At 40.2% G+C, this 18,737-nt stretch overlaps 1 long non-coding RNA gene across 1 annotated transcript in view; it reads left to right on the top strand.

The window, feature by feature from the left end:
- Nucleotides 1-10,979: 10,979 nt before the first annotated feature.
- The window catches only part of LOC138171245 (uncharacterized), a 35,562-nt gene continuing 27,804 nt past the window's right edge, over nt 10,980-18,737 (top strand). Inside the window, exons 1-2 of the long non-coding RNA XR_011170838.1 lie at nt 10,980-11,049; nt 12,499-12,556. This is a non-coding gene — a long non-coding RNA (uncharacterized lncRNA). The remainder of the gene's footprint in view (nt 11,050-12,498; nt 12,557-18,737) is intronic.

Genomic DNA, 18,737 nt, shown 5'->3' with positions numbered 1-18,737 from the left:
CTTTTCAAAAGTGGGTGCTCCCAACTTCCCTCCCCCCCAGCCTGCCCTCTCATCCCCTTCCCCCCCTACTCTCCTGGAGGGTGAGATACCCTATTTAGTGTGTATTTCATTCCCTCCTCAAGCCAAATTCAATGGGGATAAGGTTGACCAATTCCCTTTTGCCTTCCTATTCTTCCCCTCCATTGTAACCATTTTCCCTTGCCTCTTCTATATGAGATAGTTTACCCCATTCTGTCTCTCCCCATCTCCTCTCACTATATTCCTCTCTCACCTCTTAATTTCACCTTTTAAGTATCATCCCTTCCTGTTAAATTGGTCCTTTGCCCTCTATCTATGTATACCTGTAAACATATATACATATATTCACATATGTATTCATATGCCCATATACCCTCATATGTAGACATATATATTTCTATTCCTTTCAACTACTGAGAAAAGTTTCATAAGTTACAATTATCATTTTTCCATGTAGGAATGTTAATAGTTCAACTTTGATAAGTTCCTTATGATTTCTTTTCCCTGTTTACCTTCCTGTGCTTCTCTTGCTTCTTATATCTGAATGTCAAATTTTCTATTCAACTGTGGTTTTTTCAGCAAGAATGCTTGAAAGTCCTCTATTCCACTGAATGACCATGTTTTCCTCTGAAACATGATACTCAGTTTTGCTGGGTAGGTGACTCTCAGTTTTAATCCCAGCTCCTTTGACCTCCAGAATATCATATTCCAGGCCCTTCGATCCCTCGGTGTAGAAGCTGCCAGATCCTGGGTTATCCTGATTGTGTTTCCACAATATTCAAATTGTTTCTTCCTGGCTGCTTGCAATATTCTCTCCTTGATCTGGGTGTTCCGGAACCTGGCTATAATATTCTTAGGAGTTTTCTTTTCGGGATCTTTTCCAGGAGGTGATCAGTGGATTCTTTCAACCTCTATTTTGCCCTATGGTTCCAGCCCATTTAATAGATAAGAAAACCAAGGCAAACAAGGTTAAATGACTTACCCGAGTGTCTAAGAGAGGATTTGAACTCAGGTCTTCCTGACTCTAGGTGTAGTGCTCTATCCACTGTGCCACCTAGCTGCCTATGCACACATACACACGCAGACATGTGTGTACATGTATATCTATGCACGTACATATATATACACATACATACACCAGAGAGGGCATGTATGTATACAGAGAATCATCTTGCCTTTGCACACTTAAGCTCTAAGTCCTGTCTGCTCTGAGATAAATTCAACATTACTCCAAAGATTTGGGGTATTCTGGTGACTAGCCCAGAGCTCTGAGTACCCAGACAAATCTTTTCTTTTCTTCCTCCCCCAGTCTCTTCCTTCAGGAAACGAAGCTGGGTCTCAAAGTACATGCGCTATCTGCTATTATTATTTCTTATTCTTTCTTTGCATTCTTGGAATAAATCTGGAGATTCAGTGTGATCCAAGAATCTAAGGGTATATATGTATCCATATAGTACACATGTAGGCATGCACATATAGCCCGATGAAGCTAATTATCTACATGTCTCTATACAAGCACATACACGCACACCCTCAAATACACATACATACAGCTGTTTAATGATCTTGAGCACAAATCTAGCCACGTAGCTCCCCTGCTAAAGAAGATTCAGTTGGTCGCTAGTGTCTCTAGGGTAAAACAACAACTCCTGAGCTGGGCATCCGCAATGCTTCCCCACGCTTATTTCACATGATTCCCCCCACACACTCTGCATTGCCACCGAGTGGTCTACTTACTGTCCCCATGCAGGACATTCCATCTCTGCCTGGTCAGTCCCTGATGGCTGCAGTTCTCCTCTTGGAATCTCTCGCCTCCTTCAGGGCTCAGCTCAGGCGTCACTCAGCTCGTGATGCCCTGACTGATCATTCCTGATGCCAGTACTCTTAACTCTCCCCACCACAATCACGCTCATCCTGGAAGGAGACGACTATCCAAGGGCAGTTGTCCTCTTGGCGCCTCTAAACCAGGTCATGCGGAAAGATGTTCTCTTCGTAATGCTTAGAAAAGATGAGGAAACCGTTCTGTTATCATTGTGTGGCCTTGCTGAAGTTTGATTTAAAGTCTATCGGCTCTGCAGTAAATCAAGGTCATGATGGTAACGTGCTTTCCAATTTCCTCCTCCCACTCAAATTGCTCATAAGCAACGATGCTGTCAGTAGCCAGCAGGGTCCAATCTCTCCAGCGATTTCGAGAATGAGAGATAATACCTGTGACATAACTTTCTAGGTATTTTGCTCAAAAATATATTTTTAGTCTTACCCTACCTGTTTTGATTGAATTAGTTTTGCCTACATACAAGTTGAAGAAGTTTCTACCAGAAAAGTTTTCCCCGGCCTATAGTCAAACAGTTCTATAACCCCAAACCAATGGGTATGCTGGAGCCAGTTCAAAACAGATAAAGCTCTGATTGTTAAATTTTTAGTGTTGGCATTCATACTTGTGGAATCAGTAAATGCTACAAATTTGGGCTTGATTTGTTGTTTTATTAATTGCTTAACTTAAGAAAGTGATGGAGAAAACGTTAATGATGTAGAATGAACTTACAAGTGTGACATGAATATTTTCTCTCTGGAGAGCTGGTTGTTAAACACTTACTATTATATCGCTGCTGCCTCCACAAAGTCCTGCCATACAGACAATACAACCCACATTTCAATGACAAGTGAAATTTGTCTTCTATACTAAATGATCTCCAGCATCTCTTCCAGCTCTAAGTCTATGGCCTTTTGATTTTTTAGGTGAAAAGAAAATAATAGTAGACAATCATTTAGCATGTTAAATGGGGGAGATTGCTCCCCCTCCTCCCAACCCCAAGCAACATAGAGATGTGATTTTTGTTTTACAGGGTGAAAGGTAGGGGTATAGGAGGAGGGGGAAAGGTTTTGTAGACATGCTGGCATGGATGTGACCCTGTAGGGATTTGTGAGTAATGCTACCCGAATTCTTGAGATTACTATGAAAGGCAACCAAATGAAATCAGAACAGAAAAATAACATGAGGTTGCAGAGCATTAGGAACAGATTTCAACAGGCTACCAATTTATTTAACATTGTTCTTCCCATCACCCACCCCCACTTGCAGCCCACTGTTTGTGAAGGATTGCGACCCACTCTACCAGGACTGGAGATCATGTCTATGCCTTGAAGGTACTACTAGTATTAACCGTGACTTTTTTGTTTCATTAGAGTCTTTCATTTTTTCAAGGGCATTTCTTACTTGGCTTATTTTGCATCCAGATTTCCCATTTCCTTCTGCAAAACCTAGTGCCCTATATTTTCCAATAATATCACAATGCACCAGGACTCAAGATTATGGGAAAAGCCCAATTCCCACTAGGTCTTGTCTATAATTAGTAATTTTGTGTATTTTGTACAGAGAATGATCTTGCCTTTGAACACTTAAGCTCTAAGTCCTGTCTGCTCTGAGATAAATTCAACATTACTCCAAAGATTTGGAGTATTCTGGTGAACTAACCCAGAGCTCTGAGTACCCAGACAAATTTTTTCTTTTCTTCCTCCCCTGATCTCTTCTTTCAGGAAACTAAGCTGGGTCTCAAAGTACATGTGCTATCTGCTATTATTATTTCTTATTCTTTTTTTGCATTCCTGGAATAAATCTGGAGATTCAGTGTGATCCAAACATCTAAGTCACAATTCACTGAGTTATGTTTGCTTAAATAACAGCATTTCCCAGATGGCTCTTTCTAGCTTCAGGTCAAAATACATGAAACCAAAGAGTGAGCAGTGTTCAGAAATTAATGGAGTATTGCTAGGTATGTAAGCAGAATAAAATTATAAGAAGTAGCCTCTTTCAATGTAAGCCCCAGGAATAGAGACCATGGGAAGAAGGCCAGTTTTCAGGTGATTTGTTAGGATCTAGCAGAGAAAATGAATCCTGGTTCATGCTGGCAAAAAAGAGCCACATAGAAATGGAAAAGAGGACATGGGTGGTGTGTCGTTGGTGTGTCGTGTTTGTGTGTGTATGTTCGTGCTCAAGGGCAACATGGTACAGTTGAAAGAGCAATGAATTTGGGGGCAGAGATCCTAGACTCAAATCCTACCTCTTCCATTTGCTATCTGTATGACCTTGGACAAGTAATTTAACTTCTCTGGGCCTCAGTTTCTTCATCTGTAAAACAAAGAGGATGAAACTGGTGGTCTCTAACATTCCTTTCATCTTTGAAATCTTTGAAACAATCACATAAAATACTACTATTTCAAAAACACTTTTCCCAAAGCAATACCAGTAAGGAATGATAGAGTCACGGGTATTTGTATCCCACTTTTCATACATAATTCTTATCTCTGACATGTTTTTATCATCCAGTCTATCAGCAACCATCTTACAGAATTCAACTCTTGTTTTCCTCACTTCCCTGTGACCTCACTTCTGGAATTAGGATCAAGGTTAATTCTGGGTCAGGATTAGGGCCGATTTTGGCATGAGGTCTAGGTGAAATTATTCATTTATCAACAATATCTTGAGTAAATTAGGTCTGATTGGTCAAATTCATCTTAACTTCTTAACACCAGAGCAGGGTCCCAAGGCTCGACTTCCTTAGTCAAGACCCAGTCAAAGCTTCCTGGAGGACAGACTTCAGAGAGATACCTATCGCAAAGACTGCTGGGAAAGATTAACAGCAAATCTTCCATTCACTGAGTTCTTTCAGGGAGTCATACCGGAATAGTTGTCTTATTTGGGTCTCCGATCCTGGTCATTCATTCTCACTTCCTCTGGTATGAGTAGACTGTCCATAATACTTCTTCTTCCTAACATTCATTTATATTCTTACTGTAATGCAAAGGTTTTTAACCTGGGGTCCATGAACTTAGTTTTGTGTTTGTTTGTTTGTTTTTAATATTTTGAAATTTATATATCAATATAATTGGCTTCTTTTGCAATCCTTGACATCCTAGGGTGGTAGCAGATTTGCTTTTGCTTCCAAACTTAGGAGTATTTTTACTGATAGTAGAGCGAACCCTGGGACTGTGAACTGGATGAAGGAGTGTTGATGAAATGCTGTTCAGGAGTAACCAGAGGCCTTAATGCACTTACTTTAACATCAGGCATCTATGGTGTAGAAAATGGCTCATCTTCTAGGCTGTTGTTCACCACTCTTGCTGAAGACCTATGACATCAGCAGGGTGATGTCATGATTTAATCAGAATATTAAAAATGAAGAAAAGTGTAGCTAGATGGCACAGTGATTAGAGCACTAGCCCTGGAGTCAGGAGGACCTGAGTTCAAATCTGGCCCCAGACACTTGACACTTAACTAGCTGTGTGACCTTGGGCAAGTCACTTAACCCCAAATTCCCTTGTCTTCCCCCCTCCCCCAAAATAAAGGATGAATAAAATGGGCTACATTAAAGTACTCAATGTCAGCATCCTCCCAGCCCACCGCCCTCACACCAAACAGGAATCCCCATTTCAGCAGGCATGTAAAGCATCAAAACAAGCAGATGATAAAGAAACATCAACAGCAGAAGCAGACAGGAGCTCAATTCCTGTCCCCCAGATATGCGTACAGGAAACTAGCAAGTTTTCCTTCCACTTTGGTTGGGGTTTTCCCACTCAGGACTAACTTCCCAGTGGGGTCAGCATCCAATCTATTGCGGTAAGACAAAAAGTCAGGGTGCTTCAACATTAGCGTCTTTCTCTCAACGCAGCGTGACTTCTGAAGGGAGACGACAACTGGTGCTTATGTGCAGTCCAGGGGCTGTGACTCGGGTTTCTGCCATGGCTTCCTATAGACTTTATTGATCAGGAACTCTATTCAGCTTCTGTCTGTCTGTATGTGTTCCATCCCTAGATGTAAGGAAGGGGTTCTAGGCTCTGCTCACTCAACTGCAGACTGACATTGGTGGGAAATCCAGCATCAGGTGGAATAGGAGGGACTTGGTGAATATTCTCTTTCTGCCTCTTACTTACCTTCAAAATTCATACCAAAGACAATGATATAGAATGAAAAGCATATCCGACTCACAGTTAGAAGTCCTGGTTTTGAAGCCCAGATCTGCCTTTATTAATGGTATGATATCGAGCAAATAATTTCATTTGTCAGTCTTCTCATCTATGAAATGGGAATCACACTTCGCCTCTCAGGACTATGATGAGACAAAATTTTGTAAAATGTTTTATGTATCATGAGCCATTAGGGAAGCCTTGCAGTGTACCAGAAAGTCCCCTTGCTTTGGAATCAGAGGAACTAAATTCAAATCCTTTTTCTGTTCTTTGCTGATTATGACCTTGAGATAGTTGTTTTGTTGTTCAGTCATATCTGCCTCTCCGTGACCCCATTTGGGGTTTTCTTGGCAAAGATATTGGAGTAGTTTGCCATTTCCTTTTCTGCATCATTTTACAGATGAGAAACTGAGGCAGACAGGGTTAAGTGACTTGCCCGTTGGGGAAGGCTAGGTGGCACAGTGAATAGAGCACTGGCCCTGGAGTCAGGAGGCCTCAGAAACTTGACACACTAGTTGTATGACCATGGTCAAGTCACTTAACCCTAATTGCTTTGCCATCCCCCTCCAAAAAAAAATAATAATTAAGTGACTTGCCCATGGTCATACATCTAGTAAGTAGCTGAGGCCAGACTTAAACTCAAAAAGATGAGTTTTCTTGACTCCAGGCCTGGCACTCTATTCAGTATGCACCTTGCTGCTTTTCTTGGGCTGGTTACTTTACCTCTATGGGACTTAGTTTTCCCATCTGTAAAATGAAGGGAGTTGAACTAAAAGATCTCAGAAGTTTTTCCCAGCTTTAAATTCTTCAATCTATGATTCTATAGTATCGATATAAAAGCAATCAACTCCCAGTTATCCACATGCCAGTCTTCCGTGTTAGCCCCAACTGTGAACCCTTTTTCTTCCTGTCATGCTCCTGAAATTATTTTCTCAGTTGCTAAACTGTCCCAGGCACTTGGAGTGGATGCCTTCCTGGGAAGAGTTCTGTGTGCCAGACAGGGGAGCTCATATTTGGTCTTGGAGGAAACACTTAACTGAACTGTCTTTTTCCTGTGACTTCTCCAGGAGCCTTTTACAATTCTCCCTCCTATTTATTAACCTCTTTTCCTACACTGATCAGTTAATGGCATTTAAGAGTTCAGCAAATGCAGGGCATTCTCTAGGATAATTAATGAAGAAGAGATTAAATGAAATGAAACTCCACACCTGCTGCCACGGAGAGCCCACCATGACAGTGAACAGTCCCTCATCAGCCACTTGTCACTTTATGGGATGGCCTTTTAAAATAAGAGATCTCATAAACACCTTGTCACAGGCCTCCTCTAAAATTCAGAAGTGACAATTACTGTATCCTTTCCCATTCATGTAATTACTGAGTTCATTAGAAACCCTAACCACTGTCAAGATATTGCAGCACAAGGCTTCCTTGCCCTTGAGAACTTCTCTGCTGCAGTTTTTAAGAGATGTGGCCCAGGGTCGAATAGGTCAGTCTTACACTGGCCACTCTCAAAATATCAGGGGCCAATCAATTAATCAACAAATGTTTATTCACCCCCTGCTCTATTTTGTTGCTGTTTTTCAGGTATTTCAGTCATGACCCCTTTGGAGTTTTCTTGGCAAAGATACTGGAATGGTTTGACATTTCCTTCTTAAGCTCATAAAATGAGCTTACTTGCTAAGCAAGTAGAGTGACGTGACTTCCAGGGACACACAGCTAGTAAGTGTCAGATCACATTTGAACTCGGGTCTTTCTAAGTCTAGGCCCTTGTGTGACCCCGAGCAAGTCACTCAACCCTCTTTGCCTCAGTTTCCTCATCTGTAAAATGAGCTAGAGAAGGAAATGGCAAACCACCCCAGTATCTTTGCCAAGAAAACTCGAAATGGGGTCCCAAAGAGTTGGATGTGGCCAAAATAACTCAATAGCAACGACAACGAGTCGGCTGACCTCTCATGCCCCGAGAGTGGGCTATTGAAAAATACCGCAACATTGAAGGAAAAGGGGGAAGTCAGCATCGGCAGAGAGGCACTGGGAGGCGTCTTCTTGCCTTGGGATGTTAACCTAACCTCAGCATTCCTAAGAGCTTACCTCTTGGGGCAAGATGTCTGTCAGAAAGGGAGTGTGTCTGGGCTTGTTGCTATTTGGCTGGAGGTGAGGGCAAGGTCACTGCTCGGAGAAATGAGGTGAGCACCAGACACAGACAGGGTAGTGGAGGCCTGTGATCTTCCTGCTCCTGGTGAGGACAAGGCCTGTGGACGGTTGGAGCTCAAAAGCTGATCTAAGAGGCTGGCCACTCTAAGTTCAGCACCAACATGAGGAGCCCTGGGAAAAGGAGGGTCATCAGGCTGCCCAGAGAGGGGTGAATTGGCCTGTGTGAGAAGCATCTGTGCCAGTCAGCTTTGGAACAAGACCAGTGGGAGACATAAGGAAGGGGAAGTGGAGGAGGAGGAGAAGGAAGAAAGGGAAGAGGGAAAAGGGGAGAAGGGAAAGGAGGAAAGAATACAAAGAGAAATAAGAGGGGGAGTCTAGGTGAATAGAGCCCTGGCCCTGGAGTCAGGAGGACCTGAGTTCAAATCCCGCCTCAGACACTTAACACAAAACTAGCCATGTGACCTTGGGCAAGTCACTTAGCCCCAATTGTCTGCACTTCCCCCTTCCAAAAAAGGGGGGAAATAAGAGGAAGAGGAGGAGGAAGGGAGGAAATGAAAAAGGAGGAAGAGGAAGGGGAGGAGGAAAAAGAAGAGGAAAGGAAGAGAAGGAAAGAGAAAAAGACGTGGAGGGGGGAGGAGGAGGAGAGATGCGAGTCGATGGTCCTGTTTAGACATTTGCAGAGTCTTACTCATAGAAGTCACAGGATCTTAGAGTTGTACAGAATCTCAGGAAGACAGAAAGTTGCAGTGGGAAGGATACATGGTCCCAGGTCCCATCAGAGGACCTGGGTTATCATTCCAGCTCTATTGCTTGCTTTGTATGAGGGAATCTCTCTGGGGCTCACTTTCCTCATCTGTAAAATGAGCACATTGGACTCAATAACCTCGAAGTTCCCTTCTAGCAAGAATGCATCATTAAAACAATCATTTTCAAATGTTTCTAGACTAGTAATTTCAGCAATATGGGGATTCCTGTTATAGGAATGCCTTCTACAAATGAAAATCAAGTGTAACTTGGAGACTGAAAGTTATCTGGGGGGCCCTGACAGGTTAAAGTTTTATTATATTTATGGTCACACAACCAGCACGTGTCAGAGGATTTGCACTCAGGTTTTATTGATTCGATGGTTGGCTCTCCATCCACCATGGACTCATTTAATAATGATAATAATATTTATAATGATGATAAATCCATTTATGTACATTTATGTACAAATTTTAGTATGTACAATATACTTTGCTCATAACAACTTTGTAAAGTATTATCCTTCCTACTTTACAAAAGAATAAACTGAAACTCAGAAGGATGAAGTGGCATATGAAAAATTATATTGCTAGCAAATATCAAGGCCGGAAGTTGAAGCCAGGTTTTCTGCACCCAGGTCCACCTCTAGAGTTCATTCCCCTGCACCAAAGGTATCAAAAGTTATCTGCCAGAGTGGGCCATCTTGGTGCCTCCCGATCCAGATCAAAATGCAATTGGACAATAGTTGACAATCAATAAAAATGCAGTAGAACACAGATAATGCTAATATGTGGTTTTCTAAGTCAATATGTGTGATTTAGTGGCTTTTCTGTTTCTATCTGACTTTGATACTACTGTTCTACACCATGGTATCTCCAGGTCATTTAGTCAGCCTCCTAAACAATTACTTTGGAAGTGAATTCTCTCACCATTTAGCTCCCAGGCCAGGGGCTCTGATTGTAAATTGAGGTATAACATAGCTATACTTGCCAAAAGCAGGTAGGTGGCATAGTGCTGGCCCTGGGGTCAGAAAGACTCTCACTCTGAGTTCAAATCTAGCTTCAGACACTTACACTTACTAGCTGTGTGACCATAACTTTCTTTGCCTTGGTTTCCTTACTTGTAAAGTGAGCTGGAGAAGGAAATGGAAAAACACTGTGGTATCTTTGCCAAGAAAATCCCAAATAGGGTCACAAAGAGTTGCACTCAACTGAATGGCAACATAACTTCCAAAGATGTCATGACTTCCAAAGCTTTAACTCTGTTGAAGCAGGAAGGGGGGTTCAAAGATACAATCAACAACATAAGCATTTTTATAGGACTTTAAGGTTTGCAAAGCACTTAAAATACTTTAAATTATTTGAACGTTACAACAACCGTGTGACTTAGGTGTTATTATATTTGTATAAGATGAAGAAACAGAGACATGGAGAGTTTAAATGACAGCAGGCTAGTTTTGAAAGCAGCATGCAGGGGCAGCTAGGTGGCACAGTGAATAGAGCACCGGCCCTGGCATCAGCACAAATGAGGCCTCAGACACTTGACACTTAACTAGCTATGTGACCTTGGGTAAGTCACTTAACCCCAACTGCCTCGCCTCTGCCCCTCCAAGAAGAAGAAGAAGAAGAAGAAGAAGAAGAAGAAGAAGAAGAAGAAGAAGAAGAAGAAGAAGAAGGAGAAAGTAGCCTGTAGAATTTATTATACAGGGAGTTTCAAAAATCTTAGTGCAAGTTTTAAACTTTTAAAACTTAAAAGTGTCCCAAAAGTCTTAGTTTAAGGTTTAAGCTTTTAATGTTTAAAAGTCTTTCAAACTTTTAAAGCTGAAATTTTGCATTAATGACTTTTAGGGCACCCTGTATATAGTACTTTTTAAAGTTGCTTTTTTTTTTAAAGCACAGTATGTGAAATGGTAATTCCCAATTTCATATAGAATCCTGTTGGGGATTCTGTGCTATAATGGTAATGGGAATTTGAATGGGAATAAGCCAAAGGAAATTTGAAACTTTCCCTGCTCTGAAAATATATTCTGCCCCCTAATAGGTTAAATGTCATCACATGGAGCCTGTGGTAGGAAGAATTAGCTGATGGGTGGAGCAGAGCCCACAGGAAGCTGGGAGTCAGAGTAGTTAAAGGCTAGAGGGAAGAGAGGATGACCATGAAGGCGATAGGCCTGTGAGTAAATGCTGGTTTGTGGGAAGGCTAAAGGATGCTGTGCTGTTATGGCTTATTAACTTCTTTGGTATTATGATGGCTTAATGGTTTGGGGATTTGGTTTTCTGGTGTCTGAATAAATATTTTGTTTCCATCTTCTATATGGAGAGTATGTTATATTTTGCAATTTAGCACTATACTGACATATTTAGAGTGGCCATCAGTGTTGTGAATATTGCATTGCTCTACATCCGTGTATGAAAATGTTCTTTAGGGGCTTTCAAAATAAGGTCTTTTTTAAAGAGAAAAAAAACAAAATCAATACATAAGCAGTTTCAGCACTAGTCCCACATTTAGTATCTTTTGTAACCACCAGTTTTCAAACAGCTGAGAGCAACAGGTGACTAGAGAGGAGACAGGAGAAGGTAAAAAAGTGGAAGTGAGGGGAGAGTCAGGCAAAGAAAACTCTTTGTTTTTCTTCTCTACTGCTTTCTTTACAAAACCCAGCTGTGGAGGCAGGGTGTAGAGAGCCACAGTGTAGGCTGTGGAATTTACATTCTTTTCATCTCTTCATTAAGCATCCCATGTGATGTGCCTGGCATTGTTTCAAGTTCCTGTTGTTCAGCTAGAGTAGTTAGAATATGGGTTTCTGGAGAGACCTGGCTCGCTCAGCCTCAGTGAGAGGGACCATCTGGAGCTTTCCTGCATTCTACTGAACCAGGTAAATGCTGACAGGAGGCAACTTTCCCCACTTTAATAGTCATTCTATTCCCTGGGTTATTATCAGCAAGTAATAAACACATTTACTAGACTGATTTCTCAAGACACAGCAAAAAAAGAAAAACTTAAACAAAAATGTATATACACAAACACACACACAGAGTGCCTTCTCCTCTTCAATCTAGTTCTCTTTCCTTCTGAAAGAGTATTTCTTTTTCTATAAACAATTTCCACATTCTTAACTGACACACCGAATCTCAGTTTTTCCAGTTTCTAGTCCATTTTGTTCTAGCCTAGTGTCTTCTTACTGGTTCTCAGACCATTGACCTCTGACAGAGACACATTCCCTCACTCCTCTCCCCTTTTTTCCATTCCTCTTTTGCCTGGCATCTTTCCATTATCTGATTAATTTTCCACCTAAAAAACTGTTGGGTTTTTTTCCCTTTGACAGCTTGTCCCCATTCGTAGTACATCCCTCCCTATTCATAGTCTCCTCAGTTTGGTTCATCTGTTATTGCTTCTATATAAACAAAACAAAAGAAAAATTTATGATGCTTTTCTGGCCCCAGGTAGAGTAAAGCTATTTAATTCTGCCTACTATCTGATTAAGTGGTAAGCTACTTGAAGGCAGGGACTATGTCTTATAAACCTATTTATTTTGTATGCACTTATAATGTACAATTATAATGTATTTGTATATATAATATATAATTATAATGCATTCATAACGTGTTATTCTTCTGACTCCAGATAGAATAAAACTATGGCATTCCCTCTGCTGTCTGATTAGATTGTCAGTAACTTAAAGGTAAGGATTGTATTTTATAAATAATTTATTTTGTATGCATTTATAATATATAAACTTATACTTATTTTGTATGCATTTGCATCTGTCCCTTCCATGATCTCCTCAACTGAACAAAAACAATGAAAAGAAAACCTTTATCATAAACATACAAAATATAGCAAAGAAAATTCCTATATTAGTCATGCCCCAAAATGGATGTCTCTGCATTTTACATTTATCACCTCTCTGAAAAGAATGAGTGGTATGTTTCATCTTCAGTCCTCTGGACTGATGATTTGTCATTGTATTGATCAGAGTCCTGGTCTTTCAGAATTATTTTTCTCCGTAATATTGTCCCTGCATACATTGTTTTCCTATTATTTCCCTCTCGCTCTGCATCAGTTTACAAAAGCTTTTACAATCTCAGCTGAAATTGTCCATTTTGTCATTTCTTTTGCCACAATATTCATTATGTTTATATACCATGATTTATTTAGACATTTCCTAATAAGAGGATATCTCCTTAGTTTCCAATTTTGGATTATTATTAAAAAGAGTTGCAATAAATATTTTTTTTTACATATAGGTTTTTGAGGAAAATCTTGTGACATTAAGAGCTTTCTGTCATTGAAGTTCAGATAACTATTTGTCACAGATGCCAGAAAGGGGGTTAACGCATTAGTTAGGGAGTTGGATGGCATCACTGCAAAGATCATTTCATCCTCTAGGATGCCATGATTCCAAGAGTGACATTCTCAGTGTCATGAAATTGCCTGCTGTGTGAAAGATTCATAAAGAAGTTTATTGAGGGCAGGAACTAATGCTATTAAGAGTGAAGTGAAGTCTAAAAACTCTCTCTGCTGCTTATACTTCCTATGGCTCTGTTCTCATCTACCCAAACTCCTTTCCTTGTCTTGTCTCTTTAATACACTTTTGAAGGACTAGGAGGAACATGTTCGTTGGACTTTTAATATGAAAGAAGACTCAGCAAACAAATTCTTGAAAATTTGTGTAATGTCTGTAAAAAGTATCTATAGTCTACAAAAGGTATCCCCTTTGCTTCTCTTTGTGGGTATTTTTTTTTACCTTGAGACATTTACATCTTTCATTGGCCTGGAAGTTTGCTGTAGGTGAACATGGAGAGATTGTACATTTGTTTACTAGCTCTATAATTAGCAAGTGCTTATTAAGCACTGTTCCCTGCCTCTTTCCACTCTATGTGGTATCATGAAATAATCTCACCAGCTGCCAGAGTGATAATAAGACCCATGAAGTGTCTGCCATTCCAGGAGCAGCCAAAATGCTTTCTGAGGCCAAAGAAAATATTGACAGGAGTAGAATAAAGTATTTTGTAGACATCCTCATCGCCATAGTCAATAGCCTCTTCTCAGTCTTCATCATCATTTACATTTCAGCAGCATTTGACACAGCTCCCTCCTTTCCTTTCCTTCCATGACCTCTACTCCCCAACTCTCTTACTTCTCTGATTCCATTGATGACTCTGCTCCATTGATCACGTCATTCCATTGATGACACTCCACATCGTAAAATATAAACATCAAGTTAAGACATAGTCTTCAGTCCAATTCTCTTTTTTGCTATTCATTCCCATGGCTTCAATTTTTACCTTTATGTGCATAACTTCCAAAGCTGTATTTCTAGCCACGACCACTATCCCAGGCTTCATCTTGTGTTTCTAACTGCCTGATGGACCATTTGTACGTATTACTGTCAGCTACAATCCAACATATCTAATATAAAACTTCATTTCCACCCCTTGAAACATTTTCCCCTGCTGAATTATCTAGTTCTCTTTTTTAAGCATTCAAGATCCTATCTGTGAATATTCCTTTTCCCTTTACTCATATCCAATGCCATCAATCTTTGTCAATTCCTCCCTCAAAATGCTTCTTGCAATTAATGGAATAGATCAGATAACAAAGACATAGAAGCAACAAGATTCCGAAAGCTGGAAAGCAATTTGGTACAAGATAGTTTTAAACTTGCTTCTTCCACATGTACTAAAATGAATTCCAAACACACAAATGATCTAACTGAAAAACCATCTTTTTAAAAAGAGAGGTGAATGCAAGGTTACAGCTTTCAAAACAATGAATAGATGAAGAATTTATAAGCAGATGCAGAATGAGAAGTATTATAAAAGACAAAATCTACAAGTTCATTGATTGTATGAAATTTAGACTTTCACACAAATAAAAGAAATGCAGAAAGAATGAAAAGAAAATGTGAATTTGCAAAAAAAAATCTTAGCATTAAATGTACATATAGATGTATAATAAGTGTTATGGCCAAAATTATAGGGAATTGACACAAATCCCTGAGGTTAGAAGACTTTCTCCAATGAACTAGTAGTCAACATATATGAACAAATTGTTTTCAAAATAACATATTCAAACTAAAAATTATCACCTGAAAAAACTGTTCAAAATCATCAGTAATCAGATAAACCCAAATTTTAAATTCTGAGGTGTCACTTTACACTGGACACAAAACTACAAAGATGAGAAAAGATGGTATAATTAAATGTTGCAAAATGGGCACTGTGAGAAGATAGGCATGATAATCCACTTCTTGTGGTGTTTAGGAAGAATCCAACTGTTCTGAAAAAATTGGAATTATTCAACAAAAGCTACTAATTGTTCATTCCCAGTGACACTTTTCCTTGGATGATACTCCAAGGTGATTAATGACAATGAAGAATGATTAATATGTACAAAAATATCCACAGAAGATTATTTGTGATAAAGAACAGTTAAATATGTGCTCAACAATTGGGTTATGGTTGACCAACTGTGGTTTATTGATGATGTGGTAGACAGAGCACTTGATTTGCAGTCAGAGAACCTTGATTCAAAGAGTGATTTGTTGATACCTGTATTATTACACAATTCTCTTAATTTCTTTTGCTATCAGTTTCCCCAAATATAAAATGAGAAAGTTGAACTAGATGATCCCTGGGGCTACCTCCAGGCCTAAATGGATTAGCCCATGATTACTGAATTATAAGTGATGATGACATGAAGAATTCAGAGAAACATTGGAAGATTTGATGAAGCAGAGTAAAGAAAACAGAACTTAAAAAATGATATCCACAATATGAATAAAGACAAGATTAAAGGGCAACAAAATGTTAAGTCAAATACCATGAACAATGTTGGCATCATACTACTTTGAAAGCAAAGCAAACATCCTCCCTTTACATCAACAATTGGTAAAACACAAAAGTAGTATGTATGCTGTCATGGGGGCAACTGGGTGGCAAGGTGGATAGAGTTCCAGGCCTGGAGTCAGGAAGACTCATCTTCTGAAATTCAAATTCAGCCTCAGATACTTCCTAGCTGTATGACCCTGGGCAAGCCACTCAATGCTGTTGGCCTCAGTTTCCTCATCTATAAAATGAGCTGGAGAAGGAATTGCAAACCACTCTAGCATTTTTGCCAATAAAACCCCAAATAGGGTTGTAAGGAACCAGACACAACTGAACAATTCCACAACAAAAACAACAACAATTTACATTGTGTGTTGTCACCAGGTTTTTCTATTTTATTACCAAAAAATCCATAATTTCATTAAAATGGGTATCTCCAAGTCTTAACAGATGATCTTTTTTTTAAAGCAATCAGGGTTAAGTAACTTGATCAAGGTTACACAGCCAGTTATTATTAATTTTGTGTGGGTGCCGAGTATCAGAGGCCAGAACCGATCCCAGGTCTCCCAACTCTGGGGCCGGTGCTCTTACTCACTGCGCCACCTGGCTGCCGCTTTTTTTAAGGTGATCTTTATGATTTGTAGTGGCCAAAACAATTCACCGCCTGGTAACCAAACTTACAATGATGAATTTTCTGCACTAAGTTTGTCTGGTCCTGAGAAGACCCTTCAACTGAAGTCATACTTCAGTGGGTACCTCATCCTGCTGAAGAGGGAATTCTTACTTCTCCATAGCTATGCCACTGGAGTACAAGCCCAATGGGGCCTAATAAGCTAGAAAGGCTTTGGGTACAGGCCAGCACCAGATCTATCTTCTTCAGACACCACAACCTTCAGGCACAAGCCTTTAATGGATTCCTATTGTGTACAGGACAAAACCTGGATTCAGCCTGATATTCAAGGTCCTGCACAGTGGGCCCTAGCCCACATTTTTGTCAAGGGACTACAACACATCAAGACCACGTATGGTTATCTGTAGATGCTGACACGGATGGAATGGAGGGGAGTCCAAAGGAGTGTTTGGAGAGACTGCGAATAGATAGTGAAGGCTGCGTATGCTTTGCCCTTCTTACTGATCTTTTGAGCTTCTTCCACTATATCCTTCCGTCTCCTTTCTGTCAATAGAGGCTCCTAAATATAGCCCTGATCCTGGGCCACAAAATGTCCTAATCCTCTGATAAAAATGTGGACTCCGGCCATACTGTATGGAACCTTAAATGGCAGGCTAAGTTCAGACTTTGGTAAAGTCAGAACACAGCTATTACTTGTGTGAAGAGGGGGAGAATGTAGAAGGAACAGTGGATCAGTCATGAGAAAATCAGGTTAGTTTAGGCAAAGATTGGAAGAAGTAAAGAAGCACAAATTCCTTGCCTCATCTGCCTGCAGACTGCTGGGTGCAGTCCGAGTGGTGATCATTCTGGGCTGCTGTGGCACCGGGTCATGATGGCCTCATCTCTGATGTTTCTCTGAATTGTATCAGCTGAACTTGTTCTATACTTCTGCTCCAGCAGGGAGAAGTCTGTGCACCAGCATCATCCTGTAGTCTGCAGCCTCATCTCCCATGATTGCATCTGGCTTTAATCAGACTGTCCTCCCTTTTGCTTTTCCACTTCTTCAAGCAGAGGGCTCTTCATCATCCCCCTGCCCCATCGTCTCTACCTTGATAAACCCTATCTATTTTTGGTTTGGTTTTTTTTTTCTTTATTTGGAGGGGGAAGGCAAGGCAATTGGGGTGGTGACTTGCCCAAGGTCACACAGCTAGTAAGAGTGTCAAGTGTCTGATGCCAGATTTGAATTCAGGTCCTCCTAACTCCAGGGCTATTCACTGAGCTCTATTCACTGAGCCACCTAACTGTCCCTGTCCAGTTTTTTAGAGGACTTACTCATGTCTTATCTCCTCTGGGATGCCATATCTTTTCATGGAAGCCTAAAGTGAGAACTCCTACCTCTGAAGTTTTATAACCTTTACCCCTAACATTTGTTCACTTATTTGCTACTTATTCTTTACTGCTTTTATTATTTTTAATTTTTTTCAATTAAAAACATTTGTTGTCTCTCCCTCCTACCTTCCCTCCTACTCAGAAAAAAGTTTTAACAAATATACAGTGAAATAAACAAAAAATCCCATATTATATTGACTACATTATTAGTGATAATTTTATTTATGATCTCTGAAAGGAGATTCTAAGCTCTTTGAAGGCAGGGACAGGGTTATATTCATCTTTTTTCTCCCTTCAGTAACCTAGGATGATGCCTCAGAGTTGAAAGGGGCCTCAGAGGCCATCTAGTATAAATCACATCTCAACAAACAACTTAAAAAAAAATAACATTTTGGGGCAGCTAGGTGGTACTAGAGTGCTGGTGATAGAGTGCTGGCCCTAGAATCAGATCCCTGGAGGACCTAAGTTCAAACCCAGATTCAAATACTTATGAGCTGTGTGACTCCCTGGGCAAGTCACTTAACCCCAATTGCCTCAAAAAAAAAAAAACCCAAACAAACAACCCCAACCCAAAACATTTCAATACAATGCAACAGAATACATATTTATTGAGCACTTCCTATGTGCTAAGTGCTGGAGATACTATATATATGCTTTTATATAAATAAGGAAAAGGAAGATAGTTTCTGCCTTGAAGAAGCCTAGAGCCTAATAAAAGAAGGCAACACACAAAAGAAAATAGAAAAGGGAAGGCGCGTCCTCTGAGGCTGGAGAGAGTGTAGCCCAAGCAGAACAAGCAGCAGGAAATCCAATTGGCTGGAAATTCCGGGCTGTCTATAAAGGGAAAATTGGGGGGAGCTTTTTGCTCTGCTCTTCAGAGGGGCAGAGGCAACTAAAGGTATAGAGCGGACCTTGAATACCAAAGCTGAAGCAATTTCTTTCTTTCTTTCTTTCTTTCTTTCTTTCTTTCTTTCTTTCTTTCTTTCTTTCTTTCTTTCTTTCTTTCTTTCTTTCTTTCTTTCTTTCTTTCTTTC

Source organism: Petaurus breviceps, unplaced genomic scaffold (genome assembly GCF_028583685.1).
Source record: "Petaurus breviceps papuanus isolate PSGF00001 unplaced genomic scaffold, PetGlider_PUasm1.0 419, whole genome shotgun sequence".
Lineage (NCBI taxonomy): Eukaryota > Metazoa > Chordata > Mammalia > Diprotodontia > Petauridae > Petaurus > Petaurus breviceps.
The sequence above is the reverse complement of the archived record's forward strand: the minus strand, read 5'-3'. Positions and strand labels throughout refer to the sequence as shown.